The sequence below is a fragment of the Malus sylvestris genome, chromosome 10 (assembly GCF_916048215.2).
Source record: "Malus sylvestris chromosome 10, drMalSylv7.2, whole genome shotgun sequence".
Classification (NCBI taxonomy): Eukaryota; Viridiplantae; Streptophyta; class Magnoliopsida; order Rosales; family Rosaceae; genus Malus; species Malus sylvestris.
This window is the reverse complement of record NC_062269.1, coordinates 2,582,835-2,595,453: the sequence shown is the minus strand read 5'-3', so window position 1 is coordinate 2,595,453 and position 12,619 is coordinate 2,582,835.

The window sequence follows — 12,619 nt, the reverse complement described above, 5'->3', positions numbered from 1 at the left end:
CTGAAAGAGGTGACATACAAGGTAAGCAATCAGAGCTCCGGCTGATTGTTCACATTCTCCCTATCTTGCAGGCAGCATGAAGGATAAAGAGAAGAAAAATGAGAAGAAATGATATGGGATACTTTTGCTTTTGAAGAAGTAACTTTCCACAGGCTTATTCTTGAACTAAGCTGGAGGGTTTTCTGGTTTCCTCCAGAGTATAAGGCCGACTGAAGAATTTGAGGGTCAAAACAAGTCCATCAAATCTAGAGTACGTTCGACCCTGCTGATATGAGATACTTTTGCTTTTGACAAAGTCGTGGATGTATCGGCACGTGTGCTGTTACGCTTGTCTCCACATACTTCCTTGTATCCTTCTCACTTGCCCTATATATTTCTCAGGCAGATGCGGTATCTTCCCTGGAAGCATAAGATGTTGAAGATGAGTACTCGAGAGCAATGCCAAGTAAGTAATCAGGTAAGGGGTTCCAGGCAGTCAGTTCCTGGCTGGAAGCTTGATTCCAAGTGCTAACTGATTGCTCTCTTTCTCCTTGTCTTGCAGGTAAGAACAAGGCCAAATGAAAAGACAGGGAAAAAGCATGATATGGGATACTCTTGCTTTTAACCCTGATGATATGAGATATTCTTGCTCTAGTATAGCTTGTTTGCAGAGGTATTATCGGGGGGAAAGAAAGCTGAATATTTCAAAAGGCTTCGTTGGGAGTGCCCTCTTAGATATGAGGAAGGGTTGAGCATTTTTGCAGGTCTGCCTGTCCGTTGGGGATGGAAGTCGACATATATAGGAGTCTCCCTAACAACAAGTAGTAATGTTATTCCTTTACCCTGCTTGGTCATAGCACGGTAGTGGGAGCTGCCAGCTTCACATGTTTTAACTCTATCAGAGCACTTTGAAAAAGTGGTCTGTGGTATCTGGAAAGCTGATGTTGCGTGTGAAGATTACAGACAAGCTTTATCCAAGGAGATCCGGCTCTTGAAGTTGGGAAAGTGGTGCCTCTTCGGTTTTCAAACAAGCAATCCTATCGGGGATCTAGCTCTCGAGATTCGAAGAACGATGCCTCTTCGATTTTTGAGAAAGCAATCATGCTGGGGGTCTGGCTCTCGAGATTCGGAGAGCGGTGTCTCTTCGATTTTTAAGAAAGTAATCATGTTGGGAGTCTGGCTCTCGAGATTTGGAGGGCGGTGCCTCTTCGATTTTGGAGCAAGCAATCTTGTTGGGAGTGTTTTCTCGAATGTAAGTAAAGGTTGGGCATGTTTACTAGTCTACCTTGCCACGAAGCACAGAGGTTGACACACAGGGACTTTCCAATTATCTAGTAATGGTACTGTTCCTTTACCCTCTCTTCGATTTTTGAGAAAGTAATCATGTTGGGAGTCTGGCTCTCAAGATTCGGAGGACGGTGCCTCTTCGATTTTGGAGCAAGCAATCTTGTTGGGAGTGTTTTCTCGAATGTGAGTAAAGGTTGGGCATGTTTGCTAGTCTACCTTGCCACGAAGCACAAAGGTTGACACACAGGGACTTTCCAATTATCCAACAGTGGTACTGTTCCTTTACCCTTGTGGGTAATAATATGGTAGCTAGACCTTCAAAATTTATGTGTCTAAACTTTGTTAGTGCTGTTTCTTTGCTATTCTTTTACCCTTCTTGGTTAGAGCGATGCAGTGGGAGCTGCAAGCTTCACGTGTCTCAACTTTGGCAGAGAACTTTGGCAAAGTTATCTGTGGTACCCATGAGCTACTGTTGCGTGTGGGAAGTGGGTGATTGAACAGTAAGATTCATGTGATTTCTACTTCACCAGAAGTCTTCGACAGAATGCCCATAATTTCCGCAAAGTTGAGTGTGCGTGTGACAGGTGCTGGCAAGGCTGGAAAAGTAGGTGCCTCTTCGATTTCTGAGATCGGCCCTCGTGGTCTCTGAGCAGCCCAGCTTTTGAGAAAGCAAGCGCCTCTTCGATTTCTGAGATCGGCCTTCGTGGTCTTTGAGCAGCCCAGCTTTTGAGAAAGCAAACGCCTCTTCGATTTCTGAGATCGACCCTCGTGGTCTCTGAGCAGCCCAGCTTTTGAGAAAGCAAATGCCTCTTCGATTTCTGAGCAGGCGCCTCTTCGATTTTTGAAGCTCCGTCGAGTGTAGATTTTTATAGGGGCTGGCATTAAGTTCCAAAGCACACTTGAATCTCCACCAGTAGAAACTCCATTCTTGCACTTCTAAGATCTTGATTTCTCCGACCTCTTCTCTCTTCAACACCTTTGAAAATGTTTGGCCCCTCCGACCGTCGTTTTAACTTGAACCTTGTTGAAGAGGCAACCCTGCCTTCTCCAGACAACATATGGCGCCCATCCTTCGTCTCCCCTACTGGTCCTCTTACCGTTGGGGATTCCGTGATGAAGAATGATATGACCGCTACGGTGGTGGCCAAGAACCTTCTCACTCCCAAAGATAACAGACTACTTTCCAAATGGTCTGATGAGTTAGCTGTTAAGGATTATCTGGCTCTCAGTGTTCAGTGTGCAGGTTCTGTGTCTAATATGGCCCAAACCCGCCAAGTTGAATCATTGGCGGCTGAAGTGATGAGTCTCAAAGAGGAGATTAGAGGGCTCAAGCATGAGAATAAACAGTTGCACCGACTCGCACATGACTATGCTACAAACATGAAGAGGAAGCTTGACCATATTAGACATTAAGTGATGAGTCTCAAAGAGGAGATTAGAGGGCTCAAGCATCATCATCTCCGCTACACCCATTTTGTGTACGTGTTGATGCTTCACCGCCCAACATTTTGTGCCATACAGCATCGCCGACCTTATTGCCATCTTATAAAATTTTCCCTTGAGCTTCAGTGGCATACGGCGGTCACACAACACGCCGGATGCACTCTTCCACTTCATCCATCCAGCTTGTATTCTATGGTTGAGATCTCCATCTAATTCTCCGTTCTTTTGCAGGATAGATCCTAGGTAACGAAAACGGTCGCTTTTTGGTATTTCTTGATCTCCGATCCTCACCCCTAACTCGTTTTGGCCTCCATTTGCACTGAACTTGCACTCCATATATTCTGTCTTTGATCGGCTTAGGCGAAGACCTTTAGATTCCAACACTTCTCTCCAAAGGTTAAGCTTTGCATTTACCCCTTCCTGAGTTTCATCTATCAACACTATATCGCCTACAAAAAGCATACACCAAGGAATATCATCTTGAATATGTCATGTTAACTCATCCATTACCAACGCAAAAAGGTAAGGACTAACACCCTAGAACAATGAAATGTGTCTCACTCTCTAGAAGTCACGCCGGCAAATGCTAGCTTCTTCCCTCCGACGTCATTTTCGACTGTAATCAACCACCAATCGTACAGACATACCTTCAAAAATTCAAAAGTGTCAAGTGGTCCAACCTCCTCAGAATTTCCAATCCCAAAATCAAAAAATTAATATATTAACATTGTACCTTAACAAACCCACAAATTTGCAGTCAAAGAAAATTAATACAATATCTCCAAAAAATAATCAAAAGACAGAAAAATAAGAAATTTTTTATTGACAATATAAAAAGTAATAATTTTTTTGGTAAAAAAAAATTAATATAAGAATTTCTAAAATCATAAAGACATCTGAGATGAAAGGAATTAAATGAAATACTGAAATCAAATAAAAAGTTCATGACGAATTTTCCAAAACCCAGAAATTTAAACGAAAATTTTTACAAAATCATGAAAAATTTTAATTAATTAAAATGCAAAACATATAAAATTTCATGATCACTTGTTAAGTATCATCATCAATCATGATGCTTAAGCGCTAGAGTATACATACCAGATGCTTGAGATGGTAGACTGAGCAGCCTCACTATCACGAACGTTTTCTGCAAATTGCTTCATCTTCGGCACGGTGGAGGTTGCAAAAGGTCGGTTCCCTCCCACCGGAGCCAGCATTAATCTCAATTTGTTCTACCTAATGTGTGGAGCAACTGTTTGAGACCAACCTCAAGGCCGGCCGTTGCCGGGATCGTCAAAATCGTCGCCGTACGCCACTTTGTATTAAGTGAGTAACAGAGATAAAAGTGAGAGTTAAGAGAGAGAAGGGAGAAAGAACATTTGAGGAGGGTTTGGTTATGGTTGGCTTATGGTTTGAGAGTTTTAAGGTTGCAGAGAGAGAGCGAAGAGCAAGAGTCACGAGTCACCATCTTCTTCTCACAGCAAAGAAAAGTGGCAATGTTGAAATAACAAAAAAGAAGCGGGGCGAAAAAGACAGAACATTGTGCTTATGAACTATTTCAGTTCATTTTCACTTTTAGTATATAAAATATATAATTTGCTAAATCAACACCATAAAATACAATTCAAAGTTGTTTAAATAGTCTTAGGCTAAGACTCTTAGCAAATCTTAGATGAGAAGTTTGTAGGAAATGCTTGAATAAAATGAGTGTGGAAATGTATGAAAAAATGTGTGTTAGAGAATAGAATTTTACATTTGTTGTATGAAAAAAATAATATCTAATTAGTGTATGAGAGTTTTCACTCCTAATATCACTGAGGCATTTGTGATAAAATCTAACACTGAGTTGTGGTTTTCTTTTTTGAACAAACTTAGTAATAGGTGGTTAAGTTGGGACAATATCAACAACATCGGTGATATTAGTGGTGGTCCTGCATGGGTTATAAAGTTTATCATGATATCAGAGCAAACTATTATTTCAACACGTTCTGAGCCCGATTTACTGGGCTCAAATTCACCTCCTTAAGTTGGGCTAGCTCCGTATAATGACTTGACCAGTTTCCAATGTGGGAATTGGATTCCTTTGTGATCTCATGTGGAGCCACTCGTGAGGAGGCATGTTGGAGAATATGATCCAACATCGGTCATAAGATAAAATAATATATAATAATATATGAAGTTTCTACCCATAATATTACCAATTTACGGTGCTCAAATCAATTGCAAGAAAGGCTAAAAAGTGACATCCTCATGCATTATGGCTCTCTTTTTTTCATAAAGCCCACCATGGGATGGCCCGGTGAAGAGAATTGCCATGAGGTCTGAGAATCTTTAATAGTTCCGCTTGGTTTATTGTTGCTGGAGCACAATGCTCGAGGCATTAAAAGTGGAATAGGTCTTCTCCAATTCATAGTGTTACAATGTGAGACATAGCCATCTTGATAAGGTTGTGTGACTATCATGGAAAATTACACAAATACCCTTAATTCAATATTGAGAAATCAATGACCTATTGAATCAAGGAATCAATGGCCTACCAATTACTCCAATTGTGGACTAAATGTCTTGCAACAGTGATAGGATTAAAAGCACACCACAAAGTAGCACACAAATGTCCTATTGATTTTCCTTATTAACACTAAGATTTGTCAATTGTAGCATATGAAAATAAGGGTATTTCCCGCAGAAGATTGTTTTATCTAACTACTTAAAATGTCACAAAAACTGGTTGATGTCCCTACTGACCAGCCACCGAAAACTTACACTATTCTAAAGTCTACAAAAATTTATATGCAGACACTAGACACATAGAGCTACACTTCTACAAATTTTTGGGATTTTTGGAGTTGATTTGCTATTTAAATTAAATCGAACAAAAACAGGACAGAAACAAATTTTAAGTAGTTCACTAATTAAGAAAAACGAGTTAGGGGAATTGCTATCCACCATCAAATAATCATGCAAACATGTTATGTTTCATTCAAATTCCTTTTATTTCCGGATGAAGATGCTCAAGTTGGCTCAATGTTAGAACTCAACCTATTACTCTTTCTTATGTAGTATGTTAAGAGAATTGTGTTTTCAACTTAACTTAGTCCCTAGCATGCAATCTAGAATGGCGTGTTCATAGATTTAACAAGTAGAAATCATTAAGAAAAAAATGAGTTTAAGTCATCACAAGGCATTGTAAGTACTGGCGTTGTCTTACTTATCCTAGAAAATGGTTCACATGTTAATCGCAATTAACAAGTACTACTCTAGAACAAATGTAGGTCCTCATTCGACAAGGACAGTCACACACATATTTATAGCGTTAGAATCCTAGATATGCTTACTAAGTATGCATCCGTAGAAAACAAATAAAGAATTCATCAATGAGACAAGTAGTAAACCAATTTTCATCCATTCATAAAAGTAATTCATACGAAATGTCATAACAAACTTGCAATCATATTCGGGGCTTCAAAACAGCCCCTAACTACTAAAAATTTAGTTACACATTATTATCAAATAAAACCAAAAGAAAGACATGAGTTTGAGAAGATAAAACCGAGAGAAGAGAATGCCAAGATTTCCTCATTCATTTCCTTCCTTCCCCAACGCTGGTGCCTTGTCCTCTTTCTTTTCTATTTTTTTTTTCTTCTCCTCCTTTTTCCAACCTACAACATGCAGCCTTTCCCCTTTTTAACTTGCTGCCCCATTTTCTTCTCCTTAACTCACCCATTAACAGCCATTTAGTGATGGCAATAAGTGAGAGGAAATAGTAAAACAATTGTAACTCTTTGGATAGCCTTTATGCCAATTACTCCCACTTAATCCTCATCTTTATTTTCATTTCCTCTGATATTTGAATAGGTGTCAGCTGGCTTGTTCTTGGCTGCATCAGTTTTGGCTGTTAGATTTATTGGGTTTATTGCTTTCATTGCAGTTACAAACTGCTCAGTCTCTTGTGAACCTTTCAGTGTTAAAACGGCCATAACTTCTTCTACAAAAATGATGCTAACAATCCGCGAAATGCTCCAGAAAATAGACATCCGTAGCTTTCCACGCATATAAGGCTCATTCTCTAATTCATTTTGAGCTGTTCAGAACTTGCTTCCAAAGTCAGCTGACCTGCACAGGCAATTTTGACGAATTTGTTACTTAAAATCTCACTTGTGCTGTTTTTCTTTTCTTTGATTGACATATCCTACCAAACACAAAAACAAAGTAAATAGCTCAAAAATATAAGGAACTAACTAAGAAAATAGAAGTGAATTTGATGTAAAATATATATAAATGTGAGCTTATCAAACAGTTTGAACATTCACGAATTACTTAATTGGCTAATCACGGGAACTCCATGTCAATGCCTCTTCTTTGTCTCTCTCAAAACTTAAATGTATGCTCTTCATGAGGACGGCCCGAAAAAACCAAGCAAAGAGAAAAATCAATAGTCGACGTGGGAGAAACTTCTTACCATTGGAAATTTCTCCCCATATGAACGACAAACTAAGGATTTTAAGCAAAACCTGCATTGTTGGGTCGGATGACTAAAACTAGTGTCTCATCAACAACCTTTCTAAGCAAAACCAGTAGAACAAACTTAGTGAAGGGAAAAAGAGTACACGAACCAAAGCATTCGCATCTTTGGGATGCCTCACCTTAACTAGCACATGACTGGTTGCTTCCCCATCCGCATCAACAACACCACCCTTGAAATATTTGGAATGGATATATGAAACCTTGTTTCCAATTTGATCCAACTGAAAATCACCTCTATATCTACAAGATGATTATCATGATTTTAGTTTTCTTGGTAACAACTTGTAGAAATCACCCTGGGGGTAGTGAAGATTGAATTTGATGAAGGAAAGTGCTATTCACACATTCATCTTTACCTTTCACAAACCCTTGTTAATTTTTGGCCAGTGATATTCTTCAATTCATTCGATTTGATGGCCGAAAATTGAGAGGGGTGTGTGAAGAGTAAAAATGGATATATGAATAGCAATACCATTTGATGCATCAATTGGAGAGAAGTGGAGAAGGGTTAAGTGAGTGTGTGACAAGGGGGTTCGTGGGTGAGAGGTAAGTTTCTCTCAATCAGAGTTTTAAGAAGTTGCAACTCCCACAAAAAAAAATTAAAAAACATACTACAGTAAAACTTCTCTATAGTGACACTATAAAAAGAAATAACCTCCATGTAGTCATAAAAAATCTAAGTCCTAATTTGTCCCAGTTACATATAGAAATAAACTCCACATTGTAATAATTAGTTATAACTTTTTCAGTTCCGTCTTAAGAAGCTTGTTTCCATATAGTAATATTTGTCAATTAGTCCAAAAATATGCAATGTTACAAGGAGAAGGTAATGTATTCACTTGAATTGGTTGAAATTGCAGTGGTTGTATTATATGTATTTATAAGATTTACTTAGAAAGGGAAGCATTCAAGAGAGCACTACATATACACACATGCACCACTAGCGCTTTTAGAGATTAGGTATCTCTTTTTTTCCAATGTTACATTTGAAGAAAGTTGAGCTTCTATCATAAAATCAATTGGCAATATAAGAAGTAGTCGAACTTACTTAGAAGCACATGCATGCAAGGTCCCTCCTTTCCCGGATGTTGAATTTGTACGATAAGAGGAAATTAATCCCGAACTTCTTTGTAATTATTGCATGTATTATAGGAATGTATTACCTTGCCCATATGTGGAAATGTTAGATTAGAATAAATTAATCCCAAATCTTCTCCGTAAATGTATTATAAGAAAGTATTTTTCAATTGTAACTGGTGTAGGATTTCTACCTAAATAGGGATTGATATAACCCTATACATGTTGTAATACTTTCACACATAAATACAAGGAGTAATATTTTTTATAGGAATTCATACTCTCAATACGTCTTCTCACGTGTGGTGAATTTTCAAGCTTGACACGTGGACAACATAAATCGGGTGACATGGAGCCCGTGTAGCCATTGAGCTTCACACATGCAAATTTGAGATTCCACCATAAAACTAATTGACAATATAGAAATTATCTCAACTTACTTATAAACACATACAAGATCTTTTTTTTTTCTCAACGTGGGATTCATGCTCTCAACAACATCTTGACATGCTCCACTACTAATGTAGTTCACTTTTATTAAGGATAACTAAATCAATTATTTTAACTACATCTCTAATGAGTAATAACCTTTTATAATAATAAAATGAGTCTGACCTCAACATTATTGCTATATAAAAGTTTTACTGTAAATATATTTATGTATGGTCCATATTTTTTACTAAAATTGATACCACACTACTTAATTGAACACACATAGCAAACCGCCAGTACTATATATAACCTTGGGCTCATTAACTTGTTTTCCACGTATGGAAAACTCAATGTAATTCAAAGTTACCACACGTTCAAAAGCACAAACAAGGCCAAAAACTACTTGCAGCAACTAATTCTTCTATGGGGAAAGAGAGCAACACTAGTTCCTAACTAGAAGGTTGAGAATAATGAAAAGGAAGAAAAAGTCATGTACTCAATTTTCTATGGTGCGGTTGGAAGTTTTAAAATCCATATCGCATCACCTTCTTTAACTACTCCTTCTTTTCGTCCAAACTCAAAACTCTTTGAAATTTTTTTTCAGTGTATCGGGAATACGGTTCAGTACATAAGTATAATAACAAAATGGTTGGAAACTTAAAAAAAATTCAATCAATTGTATTATTATACTTGATATACCGAGCGGTCTTTATGGTACATTAAATAATATCTCCAACTCCTATTACATGGTTTTTATCCCTATGAATATATAAACATTTTCTTCTCACCTTACCCTGTACTAGCTAATAGCCCTTTAGAGAAGGTAATTAAATGAAAACTAAAAAGTTAGCATGTAAGTGCTAAACACAAAGAATCATTCAAGGAAATTAGTATTGTTACACTAAAATAGCATTTGGTATCATGTCAGTGTAAAACATAACAAAAATAGTAAAGAGTACGGAATAACTATTTTGAAGTAGTAGTACTCACAATTATCTATATTTGAAATTGTAATTCGCTTAAGCATTTTGTGTAGAGTTATTTTTTTTTATTACAAAGTGATATTACAATTTAAGTTACTCTAAATGGGAGAGTTTGAACTCGAAAATTAGTGGGTTGAGTAGAAAAACCTTGTCCCCAGTTATTAGTATTAATATAGAAGGGAAAGTATAGCTCAAATGAAACCCTAAATTAAACAGCACAGTTATACATGTGGGTACCATATTTACAAAAAAAAAATCGTTAGACGATTTAGTGTTTTTTTAAAAATTTTGCACTGTCAAATAATCAAAATTTTGATATTAATTTTCTCAAAAAGATTATGTGGATATAAGAAATTGAACCATGTATGGATGAGGGAAAAAAATTTTGGTCAATACGAACTAAAATATTTCATCAATTCAAGTCTTAACCGGCTTCTGGATATTAACAGGGTTTACCTACTGTTGGATAGTGGCCAACTTGCAAATGCTTTCGGCTACACAAAAATCCAAACAACTTTTGGCTATAAAAAAATTATAAAGAAAGAAGGTGGACAACACCTTTCCTTGTTTTGGGGAGGAAAATAGGGAAAAGGTTTTTTGTTCTCTTCAACACCCGTGGGTGTTGGTTCAATATGGGTACAAGTTGCCTTTGAAGCAAATAGAAAAATAGAGAGAGCTCATTTCGGTTTGATGAAAACAAGAGAGAACCAAGAGCTCTTTTTATAGAGAGCAAGGGAGAGTTGCAGTGAGTCCAAACAGAAGAAGAAGCTGCTGCTTCATTTGATTAGTAATCATCAACCAAAGTAATTGTTGTAGTAATAGCCTTGAGTTATATGTATAGAGAAGAAATTATTCATTATATTTCTTTCTCTATTTGTTTCTTTGGTGTGTGAGAGCTATTGTGTGTATTGGGCTTTTGGGTTGTGAGATTGCCAACACTTTGTAAACTCCCATTTGGTTGATAGTGGATTATTGGGTGAGCTCCTACTGCTCCGAGGACGTACTCCAGTTACACTGACTGTGGAGGAACCTCGTTAAAATCTTGGTGTTATTTTCTATATTGTTCTTGCATTTTCATTTGATAAATTTCCTGTGGGTTAGATTGAGTTGGTTCCATAAGGTTTGGTGTTATCCTAGCACAACAATTGGTATCAGAGCACTAGTTGCTCTTGGGTACTGTCTAGTTGCCAAAGATGTCAGACGGGCAAGATGAAAATCCTTTTGGAAGCAGCTCCGGGTTTGCAAGAACTACGGTGCAAAATGCAAAGTTCGAAGTGGAAAAGTTTGATGGCACAAACAACTTCGGGATGTGGCAATGTGAGGTCAAAGATGTGTTAGCTCAACAAGATCTACTTGCCGCTTTGGGAGAGAAGCCGGAAACTATGTCGAAGCCGGAATGGGAAAAATTAAATTTGTGGGCTTGCTCTTCAATTCGGTTATGCCTTGCAAAAACTCAGAAGTATTTTGTGATGCGGGAGACAGTAGCAAGTGTGTTGTGGCAAAAATTGGAAGACAAGCATATGACGAAGAGTGCAGAGAACCGGCTACACTTGAAGAAAAAGCTCTACCGCTTCCAATACAAAGAAGGTACAAAAATGATTAGACACCTTGATGCTTTTAATAAGTTGATTGCCGACTTGTTAAATTTAGATGAGGATATTAAGGATGAAGATAAGGCCTTAATATTGTTGAATTCCTTGCCGGACTCTTATGAGCATTTTGTTACCACTATTATGCATGGTAAAGAAACTGTGAAATTTGAAGATGTGTCAAATGCCTTGATGAATTATGAAATGAGGCATAGAGATAAAAATCATGATAGTACCTCTGAAGCTTTATTTGTTAGAGGTAGATCATCGGAGAGAAGATCATCTTCTAGCAGGAAAAAATCACAGTCTCGACCTAGAGGAAACTCTAAAGGTAGAAAACCTTTGGAAAGGGATGAATGTGCCTTTTGTCGTAATAAGGGCCATTGGAAGAAAGATTGTCCCAAATTGAAGACCAAAGGAAAAGAAAGTTCTGAAGCTAATGTTGCTGAGGTTGAAACAGATTTTTCTGATTTTGCTTTAACCACTTCCTCATCATTTGATTGTGCTACTAAGTGGGTGTTGGATACGGGTTGTACTCATCATATGACTCCTCACAAGGATTGGTTTTCAAGCTTGAAAGAGTTTGATGGTGGCGTTGTGTTTATGGGAGATGACAATCCTTGCACAACAAAAGGGATTGGTACAGTTCGTTTGAAGTTGCATGATGGCATGGTTAAAGAGTTGACAGGTGTTCGGTATGTACCGAATTTGAAGAAAAATCTTATTTCTTTGGGTACTTTGGAATCCAAGGGTTTCAGGTTTCATTCAGATGGACAGACATTGAAAGTTACTTATGGTGCACTTGTTGTGATGAAAGCTCCTAGATGTGGCCATTTGTATTTATTACAGGGAAGCACTGTGACAGGTGAAGCATCTGTAGTCTCTGAAAATATGGGCACATCTGATTCAGATACTACTAGATTGTGGCATATGAGATTAGGCCATGCCGGTGAGAAAGCTCTACAAGGGCTTGTGAAAAAAGGTCTTCTAAAAGGTGCCACGACCTGTAAGCTTGATTTCTGCGAGCATTGTGTCTTGGGGAAGCAAACTAGAGTGAAGTTTGGTACTACTGTACATCAGACGAAGGGCATTCTTGATTATGTGCATTCAGATGTTTGGGGTCCTACAAAGACTCCCTCTTTGAGTGGTAGACATTGGTTCGTGACCTTTGTTGATGATTATTCAAGAAGGTCTTGGGTCTACACTATGAAGCACAAGAGTGAGGTGTTAAGCATTTTCTTGGGTTGGAAGAAAATGGTTGAGAACCAGACTGGGAGAAAGATTAAGATTTTGAGATCGGATAAT